General features: G+C 34.9%; 1 long non-coding RNA gene and 1 other non-coding gene across 2 annotated transcripts in view; both read right to left on the bottom strand.

Annotated features, from left to right (window-relative positions):
• LOC138832903 (uncharacterized) overlaps positions 1-27,570 on the bottom strand; it is a 126,501-nt gene that overhangs the window by 36,450 nt on the left and 62,481 nt on the right. Inside the window, exon 5 of the long non-coding RNA XR_011373738.1 lies at positions 12,175-12,265. This is a non-coding gene — a long non-coding RNA (uncharacterized lncRNA). The remainder of the gene's footprint in view (positions 1-12,174; positions 12,266-27,570) is intronic.
• On the bottom strand, positions 25,491-25,620 carry LOC138833060 (small nucleolar RNA SNORA51). Its single transcript, XR_011373776.1, has one exon. It is a non-coding gene; the product is annotated as a small nucleolar RNA SNORA51 (small nucleolar RNA).

The raw sequence follows: 27,570 nt of genomic DNA on the forward strand, positions 1-27,570 counted from the left end.
AACTTAAATGCTGTCAGACCTTTTAAGTGAACATCAACACCTGAGTTATAGTGGATTGTTGTTTGTACTCTTAGCATATTTTTGCTAATATATATATGTATATATATATATATGTATATATATATATATATATATATATAATAAGTATTATCTCTAAGTAGTTGTACAAAGGGGTGACAATTCAACATATTAGTTTATAAGAAGGAAGCATTTTGATCAATATCATCCCTTTAAATATTTTTCCTCTTCCCTCCCAACCTACCCTCTCCTCCCAATTTTTCTAGTTTCATAGGCTATGTATTGGATAACATGACTACATTCTCCCTCCTTCCTCTCTTCATTTATGTAAGTCCCTCCCCTTAACTTCCCTCCCAAACATCCCAAATACTAGCCTCATTTGGTTAGACTGTAAGTTAGTTCTTCTAAGGAGTTAAATAACATGAAAACTCCCCTATACATACCATACTTCAATTGATAGTATAAATGTGAGTATGACTCTGCATATGTTTGCTTACATATTTGTTAATTACCTATAACTTTTACATGAGAGAAATATGCATCCTTTGTCCCTGGGTCTGATTTAACATAATTTTTTCTAGGTTGTCATAATTCTTCACAGTGTGCATATATATATATATATATATGTGTGTGTGTGTGTGTATATATATATACATATATATATCATATTTTCTTGATGCATTTGTCTATGGAGGGGCACCTAGGCTGTTTATATACCTTACCCATGGTGAATAGTTCAGCAACTATAGTTCAGAACATGGTTGTACATGTTTATTGCATCCTGACTCGTAATCTTTTGGATAAATGCTCCATAGTAGTATTACTGGATAATAGGGTGGGTCTATGTTTAGTTTTTTGAGGAGTCTTCAAACTGTTCTGAATAGTGGGTTATACCTACCAGTTTACAGTTCTACCAATAGATTATTAGGGTTTATCTTCTCCCACATCTGTACCAGCATGTGTTGTTCTTTATATTCATTATGATAGATATTCTAACCAGAGTGAGAAGGAATCTCAGTATTGTTTTGATTTGCATTCCCTTTATGGCCAGAGGCCTTGAGCATTTCTTCTTGTGGCTATTGACCATTTTACTTCTTCTTGAGATGTCTCTGATTACCTCATTAGCATTTAATTTTTTTCACTTGATAAATAATGGCTTTTAAAGAGGCATATACATCTTCTCTCCAAGAATTGTGGTAAACTAAAACTTTTTGCTGAAATAAGAGACCTACTATCTAAGAAAATCCCAGGATTGGATGGATTTACAGCAGAATTCTAGAAGGCCTTCAAGGCAGAACTCACACCAATACTACTCCAACTCTTCAATGAAATTGAAAGAGAAAGTTCACTATCCAACTCTATGAAGACATCATAACTCTCATCCCAAAACCAGGCAGGGACTCATCAAAGAAAGAACTATAGACCCATTTATTTGATGAACATCGATGCAAAACTTCTCAACAAAATTTTGACCAATTGACTTCAACAATTCATCCAAAAAATCATACAATATGATCAAATATGCAAATCAATTAATGTAATTCATCACATCAACAAGAGCAAGAATAAGAACCACATGGTTATCTCAGAAAAAGCATTTGACAAGATCCAACACCCCTTTATCATGAAGGCTCTGGAAAAATTAGGAATCCAGGGAACATTCCTCAATACAATAAAGGCTGTATATGACAAACCTCTAGCCAGCATTATACTTAATGGTGAAAAACTAAAGCCATTTCCTCTAAACTCAGGAATGAGACAAAAATATCCACTCTCTCCACTTCTATTCAATTTAGTATTAGAATGCCTAGCTATAGCAATAAGATAAGATGCAAGCTTAAAAGTGATCCAAATAGGGAAAGATGAAAAAAAAATCTCCATCTTTGGAGATGACATGATCTTGTATTTAAAGAATCCCACCGACTCCACTCCCAAATTACTGAAGGTGATTTGAAAATTTGGCAAAGTTGCAGGGTATAAAATTAACCCTCAAAAATCAATGGCTTTTCTGTATGCCAACAATGAGAAGAGAGCAGCTGAAATCAGGAAAGCAATTCCATTTGTAATAGCCCCACAAAATAATAAAATACCTGGGAGTTACCTAAATAACTGAAGGACATCTACGATGAAAACTTTTAAAACCTGGAAAAGGAAATCAAAGCAGAACTTAGAAAGTGGGAAAACTTCCCATGCTCCTGGATTGGAAGGATCAACATCGTGAAAATGACAATACTTCCCAAGGCTATATAGAAATTCAATGCAATATCTATCAATATACGAATCTTATTCTTCAAGGAACAAGAAGAGGTAATCCAAAAATTCATTTGGACCAATAAAAGACCCCGAATAAGAAAAACGTTCTTTAACAGAAAAAAAATAGTGCTAGTGGAATATCAATACTAAAATTCAAACTCTTATACAAAGCCATAGTCATCAAAACAGCTTGGTACTGGCACAAGAACAGACCTCAGAACCAATGGAATAGAATTGAAAAACCCAGAAATGAACCCACATCTAATCTTTCATAAGAGAGCTAAAAAATAGAATGGACAAAAGACAGCCTCTTTAGTAAGTAGTGCTGGCAAAATTGGTTAATCTAAAACTAAAGCTAGATCCTTATATATCAGCCTGAACCAGAATTAACTCCAAATGGATCAAAGACCTCTAAGTCAAAGCAGACACCTGAAAACATTACAGGAAGGAATAAGAGAAACCCTAGCTTTCCTTGGCAAGGGCCAAAATTTTCTTAATAGAGACCCAGAAACACAACAAATCAAAGAATGGTTGGACAAATGGGATTGCATGAAGCTGCAGAGCTTCTGCATGGCAAAGGACATAGCTAGCAAGATTAATAGAAAGCCCACCAATTGGGAGAAGATCTTTACTAGCCATACAACAGACAAGGGTCTCATATCTAAAATATACTTGGAACTCAAAAAATTAAATCCCCCAACAACAAATCCTCAAAGAAACAACTGCCCAATAAATAAGTGGGCTAAAGACATAAAGAGAAACTTCTCTGAAGAGGAACTAAGAATGGCCAATAGACACATGAAGAAATGTTCAACGTCCTTAGCCATAAAAGAAATGCAAATAAAAATAACATTGAGATTCTACCTCACCCCAATTAAAATGGCTGTCATCAAGAACTCTAATAACAACAGATGCTGGAGGGGATGTGGACAGCAGGGAACCTTACTGCATTATTGGTGGGAGTGTAAACTTGATCAACCACTTTGGAAAGCAGTATGGAGATTCCCCAAAAGACTCCATATAGAGCTCCCCTATGACCCAACAATCCCAATTTTGGGCATTTACCCAAATGATCACAAACAAGACCATACTAAAGCTATCATCACAAATATGTTTATTGCAGCATTATTTACCATAGCTAAGATATGGAACCAGATACCCCCTCAGTAGATGAATGGATCAAGAAAATGTGATACACACACACACACACACACACACACACACACACACACACACACATACACACTGGAATTCTATTCCTCTTTCAGAAAGAATGACATTGCCCCATTTGTTAGGAAATGGAAAGACTTGGAAAAAATTATATTAAGTGAAGTAAGCAGGCCCAAAAAAACCTAGGTCCCATGGTTTCCCTTATTTGCAATAACTAGTTTATGTCTGGGACAAGCAGAAAAGGTCAGATAAAATGATGTTAAGGGAAATGAACCCCAAGATAGGGACACAAGTGGTTTTTTTCTTTCTTGCTATTGTTTCTAACTTTTATAAGGTACCATGTGATATTTTTTGTTTCTTTGTATGTCCTTCCCCCATGGTATAACCCCTGTTTTCACAGTATTTGATGTTGGTATAATTTGGGGAGGGGAAGGGAAAAAACAAATTGTTTAAATGGGGATACAGGTTACCCATTGCAACAATGAGATGTACAAGGCTCTATGTTGAAAAATGAACTTTACAATTTAAGTGAGGGGGGGGGGTATTGTTGAGGAGGTGGGAGGGAAGGGATGGTAGTAGAAAAACCAAGGAGGAGGCAACAATGCTTAATAAGAAATGTACTCATTACCTTGCTCATGTAACTGTAACCCCTCTGTTCACAATAAAAAAACTTATTTTAAAAAAACTTTTGTTGAAAAACTTACTCAAATAAGCTGAGTACCAGTGGCTCATGCCTGTAATCCTACCTACTCAGGAGACTGATATCTGAGGATCCCAGTTCAAAGCCAGTTGGGTCAAGAAAATCCATAAGACTCTTATAACCAATTGGCCAGAAAACTGGAAATGGAGCTGTGGTTCATCGTGGTAGAGTGTTAGCCTTGAGCTCTTGAACTCAGGAACAGAGCCCAGGCCCTGAGTTCAAGCCCCATGACCACCAAAAAAAAAAAAAAAAAAGATATTTTTTTCTGTGTTCATTAAGCATTATTCAGTAGGCTTCAGAAATGTCAAATTCATGATCTTGAGTTAAAACATCAAATTGATAATTAGGGATACAGGTAGACCCATTGCAACAATGAAATGTACAAGTCATGTCGAAAAACAAACTTTACAACTTTGGTGGGGGGTGGGGGGAGGAGCGAGTGGGGGGGGAGTATGGGAAGGGATGGCAAGGGGAAACAAAGAGGAGGCAACAATGCTTGATAAGAAATGTACTTGTTATCTTGCCCATGTAATTCTAACTCCTCTGTACTGGATTCTCACAATAAAAAAATTATAAAACATCAAATTGATTATCTTTTAGTTTTGTTTCTATAAAAATTAACAATCAACTAGATGTAATCACTGAATAGATTATTACTCAAATTAGCATTCATCATCAATTTTGTGTTTGTTTTTTGTACTGTGGATCAAACCAAGGGCCCCACACATATTAAGTGAGTGTTCTATTACTATACCTTATATTTATTTTTTGTAAAAATCCATATAAATAGATTTCAAAAGTATCTTTCTCCCTTTTAGCATTTTCATTTTTTTTCTTTTTTTTATTTACATATAAAACATCTTCATCATTTATAGTGGAAGGGATGTCTGCATTCAAATATATGCTGATGACTAGCAAATGATGTTAAAATAAAAAATACAGCATTCAGATTATTCATTCTCTCAGAACTATCAAAAACTCAAATAGAACATTTCTAAGAACTAAGTATCAATAACATCTTAAAATATACATTATTCTGCTATGATGTGAGCAGTTAATAATGAAAAATAATTACCAACTTAATGGGTCTTTTTTATACATTTTTATTGTAAAAATACCATACAGAGGGGTTACAGTTACATGAGCAAGGTAATGATTACATTTCCTATCAAGCTCCTCCTTTGTTTTCCCCTGTCATCCCTTCCTTCCCACCTTCACAACTACACATCTGCCCCACACCCCTAAATTGTGAAGTTCGTTTTTCAACATAGTGTCTTGTGCATCTTATTGATACAATAGGTCAACATGTATCCCTATTTAAACATTTTGTTTTATCCCTTCCCCAAATTAGAAAAGTGTATATACAAGATGAAGGGCACCAACATCAAATGCAGTGAAAACAGAGGTTATACCATGGGGGAGGAACATACAAACAAAAAAAATCACATGGTACATTATAAATACCTTAGAAACAATAGCAAGAAAGAAAAAAACACTTGTGTCCCTATCTTGAGGTTCATTTAACTTAACATCATCTGGTAATATGTACATAGCTTTTGACCTTTAATTGCAAATAAGGAAAACCATGGGACCTATGTTTCTTTAGGCCTGGCTTACTTCACTTAATATAATGTTTTCCAAGTTTTTCCATTTCCTAACAAATGGGGCAATGTCATTCTTTCTGATGGAGGTATGGAATTCCATTGTATGTATGTGTGTATATACATATATATACACACATACATACATACATACCACATTTTCTTGATCCATTCATCTACTGAGGGGCATCTGGTTCCATATCTTAGCTATGGTAAATAATGCTGCAACAATCATGGTTGTGCTGGTAACTTTAGTATGGTCTTGTTTATGTAAACAAACAAGGTAAATGCCCAAAAGTGGAATTGCTGGGTCATAGGGGAGGTCTATGTGGAGTCTTTCCCAAATAGCAAAAATGATTCTTAACAGAAAGAATAGTGCTAGAGGAATATCAATACCAATTTTCAAACACTACTACAAAGCCATAGTCATCAAAACAGCTTGGTACTGGCACAAGAACAGACCTCAGGACCAATGGAATAGAATTGAAAACCCAAAAATGAACCCACAGATCTATAGCTATGTGATCTTCAATAAAGGAACTAAAAAGTAGAATGGAAAAAAGACAGCCTCTTCAGTAAATGGTGCTGGCAAAATTGATTAATCATCTGTGGAAAATTAAAGCTAGATTCTTATATATCACCCTGCACTAGAATCAACTCCAAATGGATCAAAGACCTCTAAGTCAAAGCAGACACCCTGAAAACATTACAGGAAAGAATAGGAGAAACCCATAGGTCTCCTTGGCGTGGGCCAAAATTTTCTTAATAGAGACCCAGAAACACAACAAATCAAAGAATGGTTGGACAAATGGGATTGCATGAAGCTGCAGAGCTTCTGCATAGCAAGGGACATAGCTAACAAGATCAATAGAAAGCCCACCAATTGGGAGAAGATCTTCATTAGCAATACAACAGATAAGGGTCTCATATCTAAAATATATTTGGAACTCAAAAAATTAAATCCCCCAACAACAAATCCTCAAAGAAACAACTGCCCGATAAATAAGTAGGCTAAAGACTTAAGGAGAAAGTTCTCTGAAGAGGAAGTAAGAATGGCCAGTAGACTGAAGAAATGTTCAAATTCTCTAGCCATAAAAGAAATGCAAATCAAAATAACATTGAGATTCTACCTCACCCCAGTTAGAATGGCTATAATCAAGAAATCTAATAACAATAGATGCTGGAGGGGATGTGGACAGAGGGAACAGTACTGTAAAGTTGTTCTACCATTTTGGAAAGCAGTATGCAGGTTCTTTAATGGGTCTTGTGCCTCAATAAGAGACATATAAAAGATATACAGGTTTAGGCATGTTAGATAACACCTGGCTTACCTTGGGACAGAAAAAAAGTAGTAAAAAACTTGTTTTAAAATTCTGCTGTCCTAATTAGGGACATGGTGTCATGAAATACTTATTATGTTTTATTTCCCACTGTTAGGTAAACACCTGCTTCTTGCCCATATTCCAATCTAGGCAGTGCCCTAGTAACAAAGAGCAAACATTCAGTTCAAATGGCTTTCTGAGTGGTCCATTCCAACTCGACTTTCCACAGAGAAGTAAAGTGTGATAGAGGAAAAAATGATTCAAGTTTCCTAGTAATAATCTTGCTGTGGAAGTAAAAATGTGTGTAAGCATGCCTACTTAATGTGTTTTTTTTCTCTCACCTTTGTGTACTTGTCACAAGGCATGCTGGGACCACAACAGTGGGCTAATGTGAAAACTGAACTCACCTGTAATTATGCGAAGATATAATAATTCTCATTTCCCTTTTGGACTTTTCATGGGCTCAGAGCTGAGCATAAATGTGTACACAAGTCAAACAGTTTTAGTACCCAATATTAGACAAGCAAACACGTGATTTTACTTTTTTGTGTTATTTACATTTTTTCTGTTCAACAAATGCTAAATTCCCCTCACTTTTGTATAAACTCACATATGTACACACGCATTCACATACATTACCATGCTTTTGTTAATTTAGTATAAATGATGTTCTTAAATTTGAACTTTTCCATGGTTCAAATTTATTGCTGCCAAATCTTCTTAAAAGGTGAGAACTCGTAGACCATATTTTTAAAAAGAAAAAACTTCATTTTTTTTCACATTTAGCATAATGTTTACAATGTTCAAAACTGATGTACTTTACTTAGTAGGTTCTACATCACAGACTGTGAACGTTTGTGGCAATAGTGTAGAGTTGTGGGGAATATACAAATTTCCAATTCTGGGTTCCTTAATTTTCAACCTTTGATCTCTGGGGTATGCTAAATGTAAACTTTGAGCTACTACAGGTGAAATATACTTGCTTAAATACTAAGATAAAAGGATTTATGGATACTTCCCACTGCTTCATTTGCTTAGGAAACAGACTGAAAGAACAATGATGTTAGCTTTCAGATGTCTGGAGGAAATATTCATGCATGACATCTGTTTTCGCTAGGGATTTGATACACATTTGCTTTAATGTACTGGTGTGTTCCTCATTACCTTAAATGCTGTATGCTAAAAACAAGAGTGTGATCCATTTTTTCCAAAGAAAAGAAAATACTCATAAATCCCAAAGTCCTTTTCTCTGACAAACAATAATATAGGGGTTAAGCTTTTGAAAAAGCTTAAATGTGCAAACAATTGTGTTTCTATTTGTCTAAGTTCTTAAAGATTATATGTAAGTCTTCCATAAGCCTTCCATACGTGTAAGTCTCCCTTGTTACTGACGAATTATTCAAAGCCAAAAAGAACATGCCTTTGAAAATCAACAGTTAAAAGAAATAAGACCTGCATCTCTAAATAGTTCAAGTCATCAATTTAAAATGCTTGAGGTATTAATCCTCTGGAAAATGGTTTGGCTTCCAGAAGTTCTAAGATGTTAAACATCTCTTGTGGATGCTCTGGAATTTAACCACGAACTGAGAAGTTCTACACCAAACATGAGATGCCACTATCCACACCACACCAGCTGCCTTACAACACCAACATGGTTCTGAAATTGCCCTTAATGAAAAACATATGATATATCCTAAACCCTTAAGGATTCTACCCAGTATACGGACAACTGATAAACAAATTAGGGTATGTATCCCCCTCTGTAAAAAGCTGTACAAGTAAAGCATACAAGATCTGTTAAAGAAACACAATTTGGTATCCAAAAATGAGGAGTACAATATACTACATGTTAGCACATCATACGGGCAGATGTTAGCGTCTAGCATGAGAATTTGATGGAGCTCTGAAATTAAATGTCTCAAATCATTTCCCAATGCCACAAAATGATAACAAAAAATGCTTACAGGATCTAAGTCAGACTTAGTGAACATAAGATGCCTTCCACCAGCTGAAAAGAAAATTGTATTCTGAAATTAAGGAGAAATTGATGTCATCCTTTGTTTCCTCCTGGCACTATCCTTAGGATCTTAGATTCAGACCTTTGATTTATGAATCCTGATATAATTTGATACAATGAAGAAGACTTTAAAACTCCTCACTCAGAGAACTGAAGGAAATAAATGAATTGAATTGCTAACTTATGTGTTTATATGTGTATGTATGTATGTATGTGTTTATGAATGGGTGCTATAACCTAATTTGGGGATCAGAATTAAATATTGCATTCATTACAATAACTTGGGGTCTCAACCAAGGAGAACAGAGTGAGTTAAGGACAGAAGGCTATAATAAAAAATAATAAAATAATAATTTCCATGTTGCCATCTCCTTGCCAAGATATGAGATAGTCTCAGTTTGACTTGAGAACTTCACTCCTGATTGGTGGTATTTAACTTTGAACATAAATTCTACAGTTTTCTAAATATAAAATGCGTGTCTTGAACAATGGAAACACTTTATATACAGTATATTCAGCAACAATACACGTGTTGGATACCTGTATGAGCCCAACAGTGACCAAGGTTATGTTGTATTGTCAAGGTTATGTACAGAGGGATTACAGTTACATAAGTAAAGTAATAATAAGTACATTTCTTGTCAAGCTTGTTACCCCTTCCCTCATTCCTCTCCTACTTTCCCTCCCCCAGCCCCCACGTGTACAGATAATTTCCAACATATTGTCTTGTGTATATCACTGTTGCACTGGTTCCCCTCTTGCCCTTTGTCTCGTCATTCTGTTATTCCTCTTCCCTTCCCTAATTCAACTAAACATATATACAATAGCAGGGTACAAAAAAATCAAATACAGTGACAACAGGGGATAAACCATAGAGGGAAGAACATAGAAAAGAAACAAGAAAAAATACATAGTGCATTAAAAACAACAAAGTAAAACTTCTTGTGTCCATGTCTTAAAGTTCATTTTGCTTAGCATCATCTTATATGGTCATATGTACAAAGCTACTGAGCTATTCTTCTCATCTGTTAAGATTATCCTAGAAGTATACTAATCATTGCAAATGAGGGTAACCATGGTATCTATATGTTCCTTTGGGTCTGGCTTACTTCACTTAATATTTTTTTTCCAAATCTTTCTAGCTCCTTACAAATGGGGTGGTGGCCATTCTTTCTGATGGAAGCAAAGAATTCATATATATATATATATATATATATATATATATATATATATATATATATATATATATATATATAATACACACACACACACACACACACACACACACACACACACACACACACACACACACACACACACACACATACACATACCTCATTTTCTTGATCCATTCATCTACTGAGGGATATCTGCGTTGGTCTGTATCTTAGCCTGGGCGAATAATGCTGTGATAAACATAGTTTATCCATGGATTGGGTAAAGATCTTTACTAGCCAACAGACAACAGACAAGGGCTTCATATCTAAAATATATTGAGAACTAAAAAAAGGAAATCCCCCAAAAACAAATTCTCAAAGAAATAACTGCCCCATTAATAAGTTGTCTAAAGACTTAAAGAGTAACTTCTCTGAAGAGGAATAGACAACAGACACATGAAGAAATGTTCAACTTCTCTGGCCATAAAAGAAATACAAATCAAAACATCACTGAGATTCCACCTCACCCCAGAAAGAATGTCTATAATCAAGAATTGTAATAACAACAGATGCTGGAGGGGATGTGAACAGAAGGGAACCTTAGTACACTGATGGTGGGAGTGTAAACTTGTTCAACCACTTTGGAAAGTAGTATGGAGGTTCCTCAAAAGACTCCACAGAGAGCTCCCCTATAACCCAGCAACCCCACTTCTGGGCATTTTACCCAGTGACCAATTTTTAAAGTGCAAAATTAATTTCATTCCAAACTTAGCTAGACACCAAGCAAAGGAAATCGCTGACAAAGCCCAGCTATTTCCGACATGCTATTATTAAATGTTTCTTCTTGAAGATAAGATTTACCATAAAAAAAAGATTTACCATAAAATTTGTGGTCTATGTCTCTTTCATTTTGAGTTTTGTTTAAAGGTTAAGAAACTTCAGAAACCATTAAAGTGAATGTTCTGTATTGATTGAATAAAACAAATTGACCAATAGATAATTGTGTATGGATAGGTAGATTTAGACTAATTTATGGCAGAGTTTTAAACACCGCGCCCCACCCCCCAACCAGTTTGGCTTTCTATTAAAGTAGCTGGCTTGAAAACACACCCAGTAGGCTGAAGACAGCTGATAGAGCAATGAAGAAATTTTCCTAAAGGGATTATAATGACATAATTATTCATTTCATATGTGAAATGCATTATGATGGAACATAACTTGAAAAGACTCCAAGAAAGGAAAGATGTCCTGATTTTGGGTATTGATTCTTCAGTGAAGGTATTTACCTCACAAGAGCCCAGATGTTTATACTTTCTAGCACAACTTTTATTTGAAACTGCTTGGCTGGATACATGCATTACATCAGAACAAGTAACCAGATCATGATAAACTAGATTATCTGTATACCCAGATCATCTCCTGATGTAAATTAAGTACCAGCTGAAGTCAATCAGTGTAGTATAGTTTATTAAACTATTGCTGTGTTAATGCAACTTCCAAAGGTGATTCACCTATTATCGGGGATTTTATTAGCCCCTTAAAAAATAAATCTGATTCAATTTAGTCAGATAAAGCTGTTTCCAATGATGAGCTTCATAAAGTGATCTTAAAGAAAGAAAAATTTTAAAAACTTTCAGTTTTAATTATGTTTGAAATTTATAATACTCTAAGTTATTCATTTCTACACATATTGATACCCTACTAGCTGTACAAAACATTACAAGATATATAATCATGTTGTTTTCCAAAGATGCATGTGGCAGTATCACAGAGAGGCTATTTTGCCCTGGGATTCTTACACCATTGTGACACTACCCAATATGTTATGGCAATTGTAATACTTTGTAGAACAGTGGAAAAAATACATCTAAAAATAACTGTGCCATTTCTGAGCAAAAGCAGAAGTAATTGATGTTTCCTAGAAAAATGATCCCACCTGGCTTTGTAGAAGAGCAGCATGAGGGTGTCGGTGACAGGTAGATCCAGAACACAGCTTTGTCCTCAATATCATTCTGATTCTCTGAAACCTGAAAGCAAGGTTCATAGAGATTCTTTAGAAAGTTCCACTTGAAAGCCAGATTACACTATTTAAGTGGCCTAGGGAGTTCTGTATTAAAGACCCCCTGCTGCTCAGGCTTTTTTCCCCCATTATAATATTTTGCTGAAGATTTAACACTGTAGATGTTCTATCATTTAACTAATATGGCTCAAAAGGTTGTCATTGCTGGTGTCTGAATTATATCACTGCAAATAAACCTTGCTACCAAAGGAATCACTTACTTAGCAAAGACATTTTATGGCATATTAGCATAAAAATACTACTTCCATCTTTCAAGTTTATTTGTAATGTAAGTGCTGAGCAAAAAAAAAAAAAAGAGCATTAATGGGACACAAATACATGCTACTTTGGCAGCAAGCTAATTTGTAAATGCATATTTGCAAACTTCCAGTGCATTCCTTTGCTCTAACTTAGACCTTATGTAACTCATAGTGGTTTACATGTTAGAAAAAGAGGGAGGAAATATCTGTGTTTCTCAGCACTTCCATTTAACTTGCAGGAAATTGGTAGTCAACTACTGGGTTATTGTCCCTTGCTATGTGTGACCTGCAAAGCAGGTGAATGAAGCAATTCAAAGCAAGGCAGTTTTTACAGGAGAATAAAACATTAAGGCATAGGTTGTTTGAAGAGATTTTTTTTTAACTTTGCTCTGAAACCAATGTTACAGTGAATAGTAAGCTGATGTAAGAAAGAGAGCTATTTACCAACCATTTTCACTGTCTCTTCACCTCTGTTGAACACCCTGGCTTGGTGGATACTACAAATCATGTTAAAGCTCTTGTCTCGGAATCAGAGAAGTCTGGACTCAACATTTGTCTTAATATTATGTGTTATGTTATTAGACAAATCTTTTAACCTAACATTAAATTCCTTCATCTATTTTTGAATGTGCATAACATATTGATATTTATGGCTAAAGTAAGTTACCAGACTTCGAGCTAGAGAGAGTAGACTCTTTTGCCTACATTTGGCACGGAATAAAATTAGAGCTTAATACATTTAAGAGATTTATACAAAGTCCCTTACATAGACAATAGCAGCGTTGCACACACATTCCAAGATTTCTCTCCCCTGATAGTTACTGCCATTTCAAAATTTAGAATTTTCCTTTACTAGGTTGTGCTAGGCATCCTGACTTTACCATTATACATGAATTATTTTCATTTTTAAGATAAATAAATTATTATTTGATCCACACATGTTAAAAATAATTAAGAGGAAAACAAATGTTAAACAGTTAGTCAGATCAAATATATCTCCCACTTTTTTCTTTTTTCTTTTTTTTCTTTTTGCCGGTCTTGGGGCTTGAACTCAGGGTCTGGGCCTTGTTCCTGAGCCTCTTTGTAAGGCTAGCACTTTACCACTTGAGCTACAGCACTGATTCCAGCTTTTTCTGATTCGTTTATTGGACATAAGAGTCTTCCAGACTTTTCTGCATGGACTTTTCTGCCTAAGCTGGGTTCAACTCATGATCCTCGGATCTTAGCTTACTGCGTAGCTAGGATTACAGGCATGAGACAATAGTGCCTGGCTATGCCTGTTACTTTGAAACTCTGTCCATGGTTCTCCTGAACTATTTCTACTTGGAACAGTTTCTTCCTGAGTTTCACTACTGAGCTCATCTGAAATTCTTTTTGACAGCCCATGAGAATCCCTGTAATACTAGGAAATACAGGATGAAGGTCATTTGCAAGTTCAAATCCTTCATAGATTGAATGTTGATTCAGCACTGCTTTAATTGACATATATTTCCTGTAAAGTTTTTATCTATTTAATTTTTATGGCCATCTCAAAACTTAGATTATAATAACAATTATAGCAAAATATAAACCTGCAAATTAACATTCATACAGAGAGTTTTTAAGTTTGATTTTTCTTAGTAATAGCATACCTTACTGTGTAATTTATTTTATTCCCTGTCCCTCACTGGAAAGAAAGTATAGAACGTGTAATTGTTATTCCTACCACATCTTCAAAACATACAGAAAGTGCATACAACATTGGCCTCTAATAATTAGCTGTTAGACAAATGATAATTCCTTTGACTAAACTAAAGCCCCTTACTTTTTGTACTCTTATACACTGGCATTCATTAATGCCTTAGAAACTATGTATAAACACAGTTGAACTATTTTGGATTGATCATCCTTTCTCAGAGACTTAGCAGACTTCTCAAACAGGTGATAGACTAGAAAGGAGCAATTCTCAAATTCATGGGATTAAAGAAAACTGTATAAAGGAGATTTTATGAGACTAATGTTCTGCAGTCAAAACTGTACCCAACATAATATATTTTATCTTATTTTAATTTTTTGTTTTTTTTTAATTATTAATGTTTTTATTGTGAAAATACCATACAGGGGAGTTAGAATTACATGAGCAAAGTAATGAGTACATTTCTTATGAAATATTGTTGCCTCCTCCTTTGTTTTTCCCCTACCATCATTTCCCTCCCACCTACTCAACTACACTCCCCCACAACCCCACACCTCCCACCCCCACCTAAATTGTAAAGTTCATTTTTCAACATGTGTCTTGTACATCTCATTGCTGCAATAGGCCAATCTGTATCCCTATTTAAACAATTTGTTTTTACCTTCCTCTCCCCAAATTATACCAGCATCAAATACAGTGAACATAGGATTATACCATGGGGGAAGGACAGACAAAGCAACAAAAAAAATCACATGTTACCTTATAAACATGTTAGAAACAATAGCAAGAAAGAAAAGACCACTTGTGTCCATATCTTGGGGTTCATTTCACTTAATGTTATTTTATCTGACCTTTGTTGCTTGTCCCAGACATATACTAGTTATTGCAAATAAGGGAAACCATGGGCCTGGTTTACTTCATTAATATAATTTTTTCCAAGTCTTTCCATTTCTTAACAAATGGGGCGATGTCATTCTTTCTGATAGAGGAATAGAATTCCAGTGTGTGTGTGTGTGTGTGTGTGTGTGTGTGTGTGTGTGTGTGTGTGTGTGTGTGTGTGTGTGTGTGTGTACACACAATGGAATATATATGTATATATATATATATTCCATTAGATCAAGATCCATTGGAATGGATCAAGAAAATGTGGAATATATATGTATATATATATAGTATGTATGTATGTATATATATATATATATATATATATATACATATATATTCCACATTTTCTTGATGCATTCATCTACTGAGGGGCATCTGGGTTTGTTCCATATCTTAACTATGGTAAATAATGCTGCAATAAACATAGTTGTGCTGGTAGCTTTAGTATGGTCTTGTTTGGGATCATTTGGGTAAATGCCCAAAAGTGGGATTGCTGGGTCATAAGGGAGCTGTATGTGGAGTCGTTTGAGGAACCTCCATACTACTTTCCAAAGTGGGTGAACAAGTTTACATTCCCACCAATAATGCAGTAAGGTTACCTTCTGTCCACAGTCCCGCCATCATCTGTTTTCATTAGAGTTCTCGTTTATATCCATTCTAACTGGGGTGAGGTGGAATCTCAATGTTGTTTTGCTTTGCATTTCTTTTATGGCTAGAGAGGTTGAACATTTCTTCATGTGTCCATTTCTTCATGTGGCCATTCTTATTTCCTCTTCAGAGAAGTTTCTCTTTAAGTCTTTAGCCCACTTATTTATTGAGCAGTTGTTTCTTTGAGGATTTGTTATTAGAAAATTTAATTTTTTTGAGTTCCAAGTATATTTTAGGTATGAGACTCTTGTCTGTCGTATGTCTAGTGAAGATCTTCTCCCAATCTGTGGGCTTTCTATTGATCTTGCTAGCTATGTCCTTTGCCATGCAGAAGCTCTGCAGCTTCATGCAATCCCATTTGTCCAACCTTTCTTTGATTTGTTGTGTTTCTGGGTCTCTATTAAGAAAATTTCTGCCTGTGCCAAGGAGACCTAGGGTTTCTCCTATTCCTTCCTGTAATGTTTTCAAGGCATCTACTCTGATTTCAAGGTCTTTGATCCATTTGGAGTTGATTCTAGTGCAGGGTGATATATAAGAATCTAGCTTTAGTTTTCTACAGGTGATTAACCAATTTTGCCAGCACAATTTACTGAAGAGGCTGTCTTTCTTCCATTCTATTTTTTAGTTCCCTTATTGAAGATTAGTGGCTATAGATCTGTGGGTTCATTTTTGGGTTTTCAATTCTATTCCACTGGTCCTGAGGTCTGTTCTTGTACCAGTACCAAGCTGTTTTGATGACTATGGCTTTGTAGTAGAGTTTGAATTTTGGTATTGATATTCCTCCAGCACTGTTCTTTCTCCAACAGAGCTTTTATTAATGACTTAGCACTAGAACTTGGGGCCAGATCACCATAGCAGGAGAATTCATACAAAATAATTTACTGTATGAGAAATATTTTATTTCTATGGTTCCTGAAAAACAAATATTTTTTAACCCCTAAAGACAGAAATTTTGCAAGTGAATTATCTACTATGTGTAATAGGTAAAAGTCATTAAACTTTCAGAGTTCTTCAAGTATTTCTATAGGGACTACAAGATATGTATTATTATCTCTAATTTTCTTATAAAAGAAACAAAGCTCAAATTATGTAGCGGACTAGTTAAAACAAACTAATGTAGGACCAGAAATTGGCCTAAGTTACTTTCAATGCTGAAGTTACAGCCTGCCTGCTTTTCCTCCTTCCTTCTTTTCTTCTTTCCTTCTTCCCTTCCTTTGTTCTTTCATTCTCCTTTTTTATTTTTAAATAAGATTTTTATTGTGAAAATACTGTACAGAAGGGTTACAGTTACATAAGCAAGGTAATGAGTACATTTCCTATCAAGCATTGTTGCCTACTCCTTTGTTTTTCCCCTACCATCCCTTCCCTCCCACCTCCTCAACTACACTCTCCCCTACCACCCACCTCCCACCCTCGCCTAAATTGTAAAGTTAGTTTTTCAACATAGCATCCTATACATCTCATTGTTGCAATGGGTCATCCTATATCCCTATTTAAACAATTTGTTTTTTCCCTTCTCTTCCCCAAATTATACTAACATCAAATACAGCGAAAAGAGGGGTTATACCGTGGGGGAGGAGCATACAAAGCAACAAAAAAATCTTTCTTCTTAATCACTAATGATACTTTCCTAAAAATACAAAAATGAGCCAAAATTCAGCAGTTTCTCTACCATGGTTTAGTTTTCAGCTATGGGAGAAATACTCTATTTTTAGAAAACAGCAACAATTTTGCAGGTTCCATGAAAAATGGATCTCACTTGGAGTTACAGCGGGCTCCTATTTTATATGGACCACCCTGTGCGGGCTGTCTTCTCCACGGGCTCTTTGTATTTCATAGGAGCAAATTTTTCAATTACAACAAAAAGTTTCATTTAAGATGAAATTAGTCATTATTTAAAGGGCAATTCAAATACCATTTCAAATCATTTCTCCCAAAGCATAGAATGGGAGCTGTTTCAATGGGAGACTTACTTTTTTTTTTTTCCTGTAGTGCATGTGTCAGCCAGGTGTGTGGCAAGAAGTAAGGCATAGATTTCATACAGATGTGAGCCATTGAGACTAGAACTGTGCATACTTATCCCTCCTTTATAGACACATAGAGTCATTCAGATTTGAAGATATCTAACAACATAATACATACATTCAAACAAATTACTCCAAAGAAGAAAAGAATTAACTTCTTCTTTGCCATTAGCTTCTCTCAATTGCTTTTAAACGTTAGTGTAATTTGTTATTTGATAGCCCAGTAATCTTCTATCTTAAATATAGGTTCTCCTAGCAAAATTGACCTCTGAGATTCTAGTGGCATAATAAATCCTGACGGTGGGAGTTTGTCTTCACGATATTGAAGTTGGCTAGCAAATTAAGAAAATTAAACACTGGAGGAGTAAGTGGTGGAATATCAACTGCACGGATACATTTTGGTTCTGGCAAGTTTCACTTCTCATTTCTTCATGTAGAATTCAAATCAAGATTCCTTTGGAGTTTTAAATATACATACCTTGCCAACATGCAAATGTATATAATATGTATATACATATTATATAGTGTATAAGCATGCATACACACATATACATACATATATACATGCATATATGCATACATATATACATGTATATATACTATATATACATATATGTGTATATTATATTCAGCCATAATCAGGAAAATGCCAATGATTCTAGAATACATGTTAAACATAAGAAGAGACCATAATAGTGCACAATAAATTCATAAGAGATATTATCTGTAGGGACAGTAGGAGTATAATGAGCTTTGCATTGCTAAATAGTGGGAAAAGGCAAATTTTTTACATTTAGAGTTTTTCCATTTTCTCTGATATACGAACTTTAACAGCAGTTAAAGTTTTAGAATTTAAGTATTTTATGACTGGTATATCACTGGTTGTGCTGAATTTGAAAATATATTCAGAGATGCAGAAGTTTGGAGATCATATTTGCTTTACCAAAAATATAACAGACAAGGTTACATTTGTAAAATAACTAGGATTGTTTAATATCACAAGTGAAAATACATGAAAGCACCCAATGAAATATTTACCTAGTTTGGATGTTGACAAGACATATACAAATACAGAAAACTTAAGTTAAAAATATGCACACAACAATATGCTAAGAATACTAACCAGCATTAGCAAGGTGTTACCTTACTACATGACTTGCAACGTGGATAAAAAGTAGTGTGATCACATTCAATACTGAGCAACTTAGAGAATGATTATGGTATCTCTAGTAGATGGAAAATGTTGTGGTTATTTACCAAAACAACAACAACAACAACTTAGGCATGTATTCTAATCTAAGCTCTGGAGAATTTAGCAAATTGAATTTCAAAATAATTTGACATCAGGGGTATTTCACAGGAAAATATGCAGGAGAAAAGTATAGTAATATAAACGCACTAGGAAGAATAATGCAGTTTTCTCTTTTAGAATATATTAGTTATAGAAAGGAAAATCCTTGTTTATTTCCATACAACATATAATGTATTATTACCGAATTGTCTCCTTATTACTCTTTATAGCTCCTCCCCTATAAGCCACTTTTAATCTGAGATCACATTCATAGTTTGACTTCTGTTTACCTCTTCATTCTTCTTTTAAAATTCTGCTCTCATTTTAATCATGTTCAACTTCAGCTTCTGGTGTTTTCCTCCTCTGAGCCTTTGATGGTGTTTTTTCTTCCTTCCTAGAATCCCTGCCCAATCTGATGTGCTTGTGAAACTCAACTTGATACTTCGAAACCCTGCAAAAACATTCACCTTTTCTGTAATATCTTTCTTGGCTTGCCTCTTCTTTTCCACATCCTTATCTACTTAAAGACAATTTTGAGGCATGGGTCTATAATAAGCTCTTAACACTGGTCTAAAATTCATTAAAAAGTTTGTCTCTACCGTTAAGAAATTAAGTGCCTATATTGTGACTAGAACACTGCAGATAATAAATGGAAAAAAAACTGAACCAAGAGAAAGTTGGTTCTGCTTTGTGATATTTACTTACCATGACTCAGGGCAAAGGAAGTGGTTTTGGAGGCTTAATGAATTGGGCTTTGCTCAAGACTCAAATGGAGAGATGCTGAAATTCCCTTCTCCACTCCACAGAAAATAGCTAAGACAATTTGGAGGAAAGTTGTCTATGAAATGGGATTGATGGACAGAATCTAGGGAGTCCTGAAAGGTTGAGAGTACAAGTCTGTTAGGACTCAGGTTGAAAGAAATAATTAGCTAACACCACTGAGAAATCAACCAAGAAACCTGTGCCACCAGGGGTAATGGTCATCTGACCTTCTTTTATGCTGTAGATTCTGTTTGTTGCTTTTATATGGCTCCTGCTCTTAACTCTCTTCCCAAAGGTATACTCATGCTAACAGAATCTGGAGTGAAAACATGACTGCTTTTCACTTAACTAAAATTTCACAGACTTTATATAAATATGTAACATTCCCCCCCCAAAAAAACAGCATTTCGCATCTTTCTTTTCTCAATCAGTTTTCAAGGGATAGACTTAAAATTTTCTCCAATTGGTATTTTCCCTGGCTAATAACACTGGATAAAAAATACTTAAATTAATATCCTATAGCAGTATAGTCATATCTTCCTTCTTAACATTTATTATCATGATTAACGACAGGTTTCCCTCTCAGCACTATCATTAACAGATGTCCTCATGCAGACATTAGTTCAAGTTGGTTTATGTCACTGTCTTTGGCTTTTAAGGCTGATGCAAAGAGAAAAATGGTCCATCTAGTTATAGTTTGTGTCCTTAGCTCTACATGTCCCAACAGACAACCTACTGCAAGTCTATCTAAACAAATTAAAAGTAAAATCTCTTTTCATAGTTTCTGATCATTTGTTTTTTCAACACTAGAATACATATGAAAAACATTTAAATAGAAACATCTCTTACTTTTAGGAGAGTTCCACAGATTCAGTGAATACCTGAGACAGGTATCTCTCCCTGCTCATAAGATGGGAGTTTGAGGCCCACTCAGAGGAAAAAAAAATTGTGAAATCTCCATCCCAAACAGTAGCTGGGTGGTGTTCCTGATTGTCATCCCAGACACTTAGGAGGCTAGGATCAGAGAGATCAGAGTATTTTGATTTGAGGGCAGTCTGAACAAAAAGAAAAAAAAAGCTGGATGTAGTATAATGAGAATGTACTTGTTACCCAAGCCAGAAATGTGAGAATCATGCTTCAAAGCAGGCCACAGTAAAACATGAGGCTATCTGAAAACTAACTTAAGTATATACACATATATAGTTTCACATACCTACTTGGGTTATAACTCATTTTTTATTATTATTGTTATTTATTGTGAAAATACTGTACAGAGGAGTTACAATTACATGGGCAAGGTAATGAGTACATTTCTTATCAAGCATTGTTGCCTCCTCCTTTTCCTTTGTTTCCCCTTCCCTTCCCTTCCTATCCCTTCCCATCTCCCCCCTCCCCACCGCACCGGGCTCCTCTCCTCCCCCACTCCCCACCAAAGTTGTAAAGTTTGTTTTTTGACATAACGTCTTGTACATCTCATTGTTGCAGTGGGTCCACCTGTATCCCTATTTAAATGATAAGGATTCTTGTCCATATGGCAGTGCTAATAGCTTTCCCACAAATACTTGAATGCATGCCTAACTTTTTACTTCATACCACCATTTCTGCTTTACCATTTGGTTAAAACTTGAATTGGTTTTCATTTTCCAAATAATCAGCAATTTTTTTATCATACCAAACTTACTTTTAAAAAAGTAAATGAAAGAAAATTTATGTTTAAATCAATCTAATTTCCAGATATTAAACGAGACTGAGTGTTGTCTTGTTTAAAATGTTTTAAATAGATTTTACTGGAAAACAATTATAGGTAAGAGAAAATACAGAGGCTTCTTAACTCACTAACAAAAAAAAGCAATAACAAATGACCTTATTCAATCAGTAGTAAACACAAATCCCCAAGTTCAAACCTCAGTATGCAAAATTAAATTTAAAAATAACTAAGTTTAATAAAGAAATGGAAAAGAATTTGAAACAGGAGACACACATATAGGAAGACACACATATAGGAACATGAAAGCATGAGCCCGGTAATGTTTTAAAAACATCAGGTTTCAGTAATGTCTTAAGGCTAGGGCATGAGTTTAGATGAGAGAAAGGGTAGCTAGATGAACAGATAACCCTTGATAGTCAACAGCATTTTCTGCTGTTTAAATTTTTATCCTGAAGGCAATAGGAGTCACTTTAGATAGTTTAGGATGAGTAGCTTTATCATATTGGTGTTTCTCAAGAAATCATTCTGGGCTAAGTATGAAGTGTAAAGTGGTCAGGGGAATAAGCCCATGAGTTATTACCGTTCTTGAGGTGAGACAGGGAATCCTGGAAAATGGCCGGTTTGGGAGAGAAGATGATGGGGCAGTTTGGGGCCAGCTGAGATAGCTCTAAGAAAATGACTATAGCCTCTTCTTGGTTTATATGGTTATGTAGCTTATACTTCCAGGCCTAAGAAGATCACACATTGTTACTCTAAACTATGTTCTAACTATCATCCACAAAAGGACTAAATAGACAGTACTGCACTAAGCCGCTGCCAGATTTTCTGTAGACTTAGGTAATAAACCTGGTTAATGGGGATTGGTCTATGCTTGGTTTTGATTTAGTCCTGAACTACAGTAATAAAAGAACAGAGGAGTTGGAGATTTAGCTCAGTTGAAGAGCACTTGCTTGGCAAGTACAATGCCCTGAGTTTGGCCCCACCTCTAAGAAAAGAAGGAGGGAGGGAGAGAGAGAGAGAGAGAGAGAGAGAGAGAGAGAGAGAGAGAGAGAGAGAGAGAGAGAGAGAGAGAGAGAAAGAGAGAGAAACACACAGAGAAAATAGAGAAACAAGAAACACAGAGAGAGAAACAGAAAGACAGAGAAAGAAAGAGAGAAAGAAAGAGAGAAAGAAAGAAGAAAGAAAGAAAGAAAGAAAGAAAGAAAGAAAGAAAGAAAGAAAGAAAGAAAGAAAGAAAGAAAGAAAGAAAGAAGAAAAGAAAGAAGAAAAGAAAGGAAGGGAGGGAGGGAGGGAGGGAGGGAGAGAGGGAGGGAGGGAGGGAGAGAGGGAGGGAGGGAGGGAGAAAGGAAGGAAGGAAGGAAAGTGTAGCCTAATTTCTGATTATTAGGATATCTGTTAGGAGCAAGAAAAAAAATAAAGCTAAGAATATACTCCCCTACGGCTATGATTATTGGCCAGCACTTCTCAGAGCTGTAAGGACTGGATAAGCAGAGGGTTATTCTTCTCTTTTGAGGGAACTCAGAAGATGACTCGGGTCCCTGGTGTCTTGGTTAAATCATCCAACATCTAGAAAATTAACAGATAGTTACATTGATTTGAAAATGGTTAGCTATGCTCTCTTATAAGAAAATTACTTTTGACAAATAGATTTTGGGGGGGGGTCTTCATACTTACCCTATAGTAATTCCATCTCCTATGTCAAAGCATTAATATATTGATCCTGGAACTAAGCTGGGGTGAGGGAGGGATCTATGATAGAGATATTCTATTTTAATTCAAACAATAAAGCAGTGGACATTTTAAAATCTGATATTCTTCATGCATGTAAAAGAAATATTGTCTCTAATGCTATCTTAATGATAAATAGCCAAAATAAATAAATGGGTATGAGAACCAAATATTCTACTTAATTGGCTATCATAACTAAACAAATATGTTGGAGTTTTTATTTATTGGTGAAAAGGCCAAATTCTTACATTAATGGCTATAAATATTTTAGTAATACATATAATTGTAAATTTTAAAGATTTATTCTGAAAATTTTGAAATCCTTACAGTTAACTCTGATGTTGTGATTTCAAAAAATAATTCATGAGTCTTGATTTAACAAGACCAATTTTGAGCAATAAAATTTTACATCTTCATTTTCTCCTAGAAATATTACAATCAGCAAAAGAAGCTACTATCTGATAATTAAAACTTTAGTTTCAACTTCTAAACACACATTATGCTAAGATTAAAATTCATTTTTAAATTCAATCATTGTACTAGAAAAATACTGAGGCCTTCTGTTGTTTGATGTTCATAAAACCTCAAAATGTAAATGCATTTTATATCTCTATAAAGTACCTTAAAGGCCAATATGAAATAACCAAGAAATCAGCACATTTTCCTACCCCTTGATAGTGGGGGCTCAAAATAGAATTCTTAAAAAAATTTAAATAAAATAAAACTAGCTTCTTAGTTAGCAACTCTGGAACCTGTCATGTGGTTGGATTATTGCTGTAGTGTCTGGATGGGGTTGACCACCCATATAGAGCTCAATCCACATGTCGAGTTTTGTGGGTGTCTTTCTGTTCTTGTGTTTTTCAAGTCATGTTTGATTTTTCTCTGACCTCCTGTTATGATGACCTTTGAAGCAAAAACATTATTACTTCCCTCATGGGTATGTGTGATGTAAATGTAAATGTGATTTAAGTACTGGGCAGAAGTTTTAAGCTAAAAATTGGAGGCTGAACAAATTTGGGGGGAGGAACACAAAAGTCTAAATTGTAACTTCTGAGAATTTCCCAGGAGCTATACACCATTTCCACATTTTCTTTTTTCTTTTTCCTCTCTTTTTTCTTTCTTTTTTTCTTTCTTTTTGGTTTTTTAATTGTTATTGTTGTTGTTTGTTGGGTTTTTTTTCCAGACCTGGGGCTTGAACTCACAGCTTGGGCACCCACATTTTCAAAATAATGTACTAAGAAGTTTACAAAACAGAGACTAATGCAAATAACTAATAGAAAGAAAATGGATTGTAATTTATTTGTTGAAACAAAAAATAAATGAATAAAGGAAAATGATTTCAAAATGTTGCATTTATAGTCCCAGAACTGCCTAGGAATATTCTAAGTGGTACCGCATGGCATGTTTACACAACTAGAACTTAGTCTCTGCCTTGATGGCACATGGAATGCTAAAGTAGGGAAGAGGTTCAGAATCTCTCCTCTTTTATTGGAAGTTTTGAGAGCAGGACAGAGGAAGATTTCTAAGCTATCACTGTCACATTCAGTTTCCACTAGCTTCAGTTTAGCAGAACAGTATATCTTACAAGTACTGTTTTATGTCAAAGTGCCTCATTAAGAAAAACTTGAAAGCTAGTCTAGAACTTAGATAAATTTGCCACAAGTAATAAAATAGCAGATTTGAGAGTATAACCTCTTTTTCCTAAGTACTGGTCTGGGTTTTATTGATCTATTTCATGGTAGTTCAAATGAATTGAGCCAGTAAGTATGGAAAAGATTGACTTTGTATGACTGTCCGGCAATGAACCTAGATTTTCCCTGTGACATTCCATTCTTTTGTCAGCATGGAATTTTAATTACTTAATTTGGAAGCTCTCAGCTAAATTTCTATTTTTTTCTTATTGCAAAACTTCTAGCAGATGATAGTTATTTATTCTTTTTTTTCTTAGCAGTAAAATCCAGTTTAGTTGGGGTTTGCAACGTGGTCAGCTAAACAATGCACTTCCTGGCCTGTCTGGAAGGTGGCTAGCCCTGTGACTACTGCATTCCACCAATAAAATTGAAACAGAAGCTGTTGGATGAGCTGATTCAGTTGACACGTATAATTACCCCTTTTCTCTCCTTAGGCTTTTTGCCAAAAAAAAAAAAAAAAGTCACATAGTCACATTTTACTTGGAATTTCTTTTCTTCTTTTTTTTTTTTCTTTTTTTTCCCCTTGTCTCCCCATTCACAATACAGACTAGGCACAGGCCTGGGCTGAGGTGTATATGGGATAGGTTTACTCGGCCTCCTCTTTCTATACAGTCATCGTAAGTACACAGCCTGTGGTAAGCACCCGAGGCCACTTGGAATTTCTTTTGTCACCAGGATGTCTTTATGACATCATGAAAATAACACACAGTCTGGAACTTCTGGCTTTTCTTAGTTTTCTGCTATTTATTGTGTCCTACCTGAAACACTTTGGTCTCAAACCATATAGTTAAGAAGTGTTTAATTTCTTCCACAGTAGAAAAGTAGTATAGTAGCAATATTCTAAATGTATTAGAAACTTCAACACTTATTAACTGTAACACAGTTTGTATCTTTTACTCTAGTTTTCAAACGAATCTCAAATTCTGAATGTGACAGGAGAATCATAACTTTTGCTTGATATACGCAAAAATATTTTCTGGGCTTTTTTATTTGTTTGTTTTTTTGTGGGTCATGGGGCTTGACTCTCGGCCTGAGCACTGTCCCTCAGCTCTTCAGCTCAAGGTGAGCACTCTATCATTTGAGCCACAGCACCACTTCCAGTTTTGTATTTTACATGAGAGGATTGTTATTTTGCTCAGAGTTTAGCTAAAGTTCTTTTTTTTCTTTTCATTATCTTTAAGTAGTTGCACAAAGAAGTTTCCATTTAACAAAGAAGTTTATAAATATATTTTCAGTTCATGTTTGCCAATGGTATTGAAGATGTTTGGAAATGTTTTAAAGATGCTTTACCTTCAAATGATTGCTTTATTTTCTTAGCATTGAACAAATTCTCCCCTAGCTCTTTCAAAAAATAATGATTTCTTTTAATATTTGTAGCATTCTGCATTTTTCTGCATGTACTTATTTTCTTGCTTTTTTTTCTTTCACCTATATGCAGTTTTCCCATGATGTCTGTATTTTGGTCATTACCTTTCACAAGACATCTTGGATTATCCATAAATTTCTGTTTCTACTAAAGAATGAAGCATAAAAAAAGTCAAGTACAAGCCCCCAAAAAGTATACTGTTTTATTTGGGGGTAGGTATAAGATATACCCTCCTTAATGATAAATGAACACGGCAGTTGAATAAACAGAATATATTGCATGGCACATTTCTGCAATCTCCAGTTGCTTAGGCTTTGTTTCCTTACGTACTGTAAAAGATACAGGTTTTTAAATTAATAGGTTAATCTAGGCTTAAGAAAGCAAGATACAACAATGGTTTAATAATAATAATAATACGCAATAGGAAATCCACTGTTGGTGGAAGTATACTACTTATCACAGGATAAGGGAAAATAAAATGACCTCAGTGTTATTCTTTAGGAATAACATTTGTATTAAATTTCTTGTGATTTCTTCTTGTGGAAGTTATTTTGAAATGAGGGCTCTTTCCATTTCCCTCCACCTATTTTTTAAGTACATGCTGGTTCTTCATTTATCATATTTTAAATGATTCTATATATAGGTTTTTGTGTTAAAAATAGTGTTTTATAATAGAGTAGTAAATGGTGATCCTACATAATGGATCCTACAGAGTGAAATATTAGGAGATAACTTAAGCAAATAATTGATACTGTCATTTTAATTGCCACCTTGTTATCTATGACCTAGATTGCCTAGTGGCTTTATGGCCTCTCATTTTCTGATTTACTAGAGAATATTAAATGGAGAATAAATACATATTTTGATACCTCTTTCTATTTTTCTGAATTGACAGTGTTTCTATAAAAGCAAATCAAGCCAGTGTAATTCATTTTGGTATGTTTTTGTAAGTGACAAGTTTTTATTAGATTTAGCAAAGAAAGGCAAGTTTTCCTATAATTATGACTACCTATTGAGTATATACATCAGTACAGACAAGACAGGAAACAATCATGTGTTCTCTTTGAATACTATCATACACAATAAAGAAGATGAACCAGAAGTTTACTCTTTTCTTGGCAAACAAGAAAGAAGCCTGAGAACTTTTAGAATCACTGTCAGGCCTTACAACCTTATTTTCTTTTTTTCCCACAAGTTTTTTGTTGTTGTTGTTGTTGTTGCTTGTGGGTCCTGAA

The sequence above is a fragment of the Dipodomys merriami genome, unplaced genomic scaffold, assembly GCF_024711535.1.
Source record: "Dipodomys merriami isolate MVZ:Mamm:240054 unplaced genomic scaffold, mDipMer1.0.p SCAF_20, whole genome shotgun sequence".
Taxonomy (NCBI): Eukaryota; Metazoa; Chordata; class Mammalia; order Rodentia; family Heteromyidae; genus Dipodomys; species Dipodomys merriami.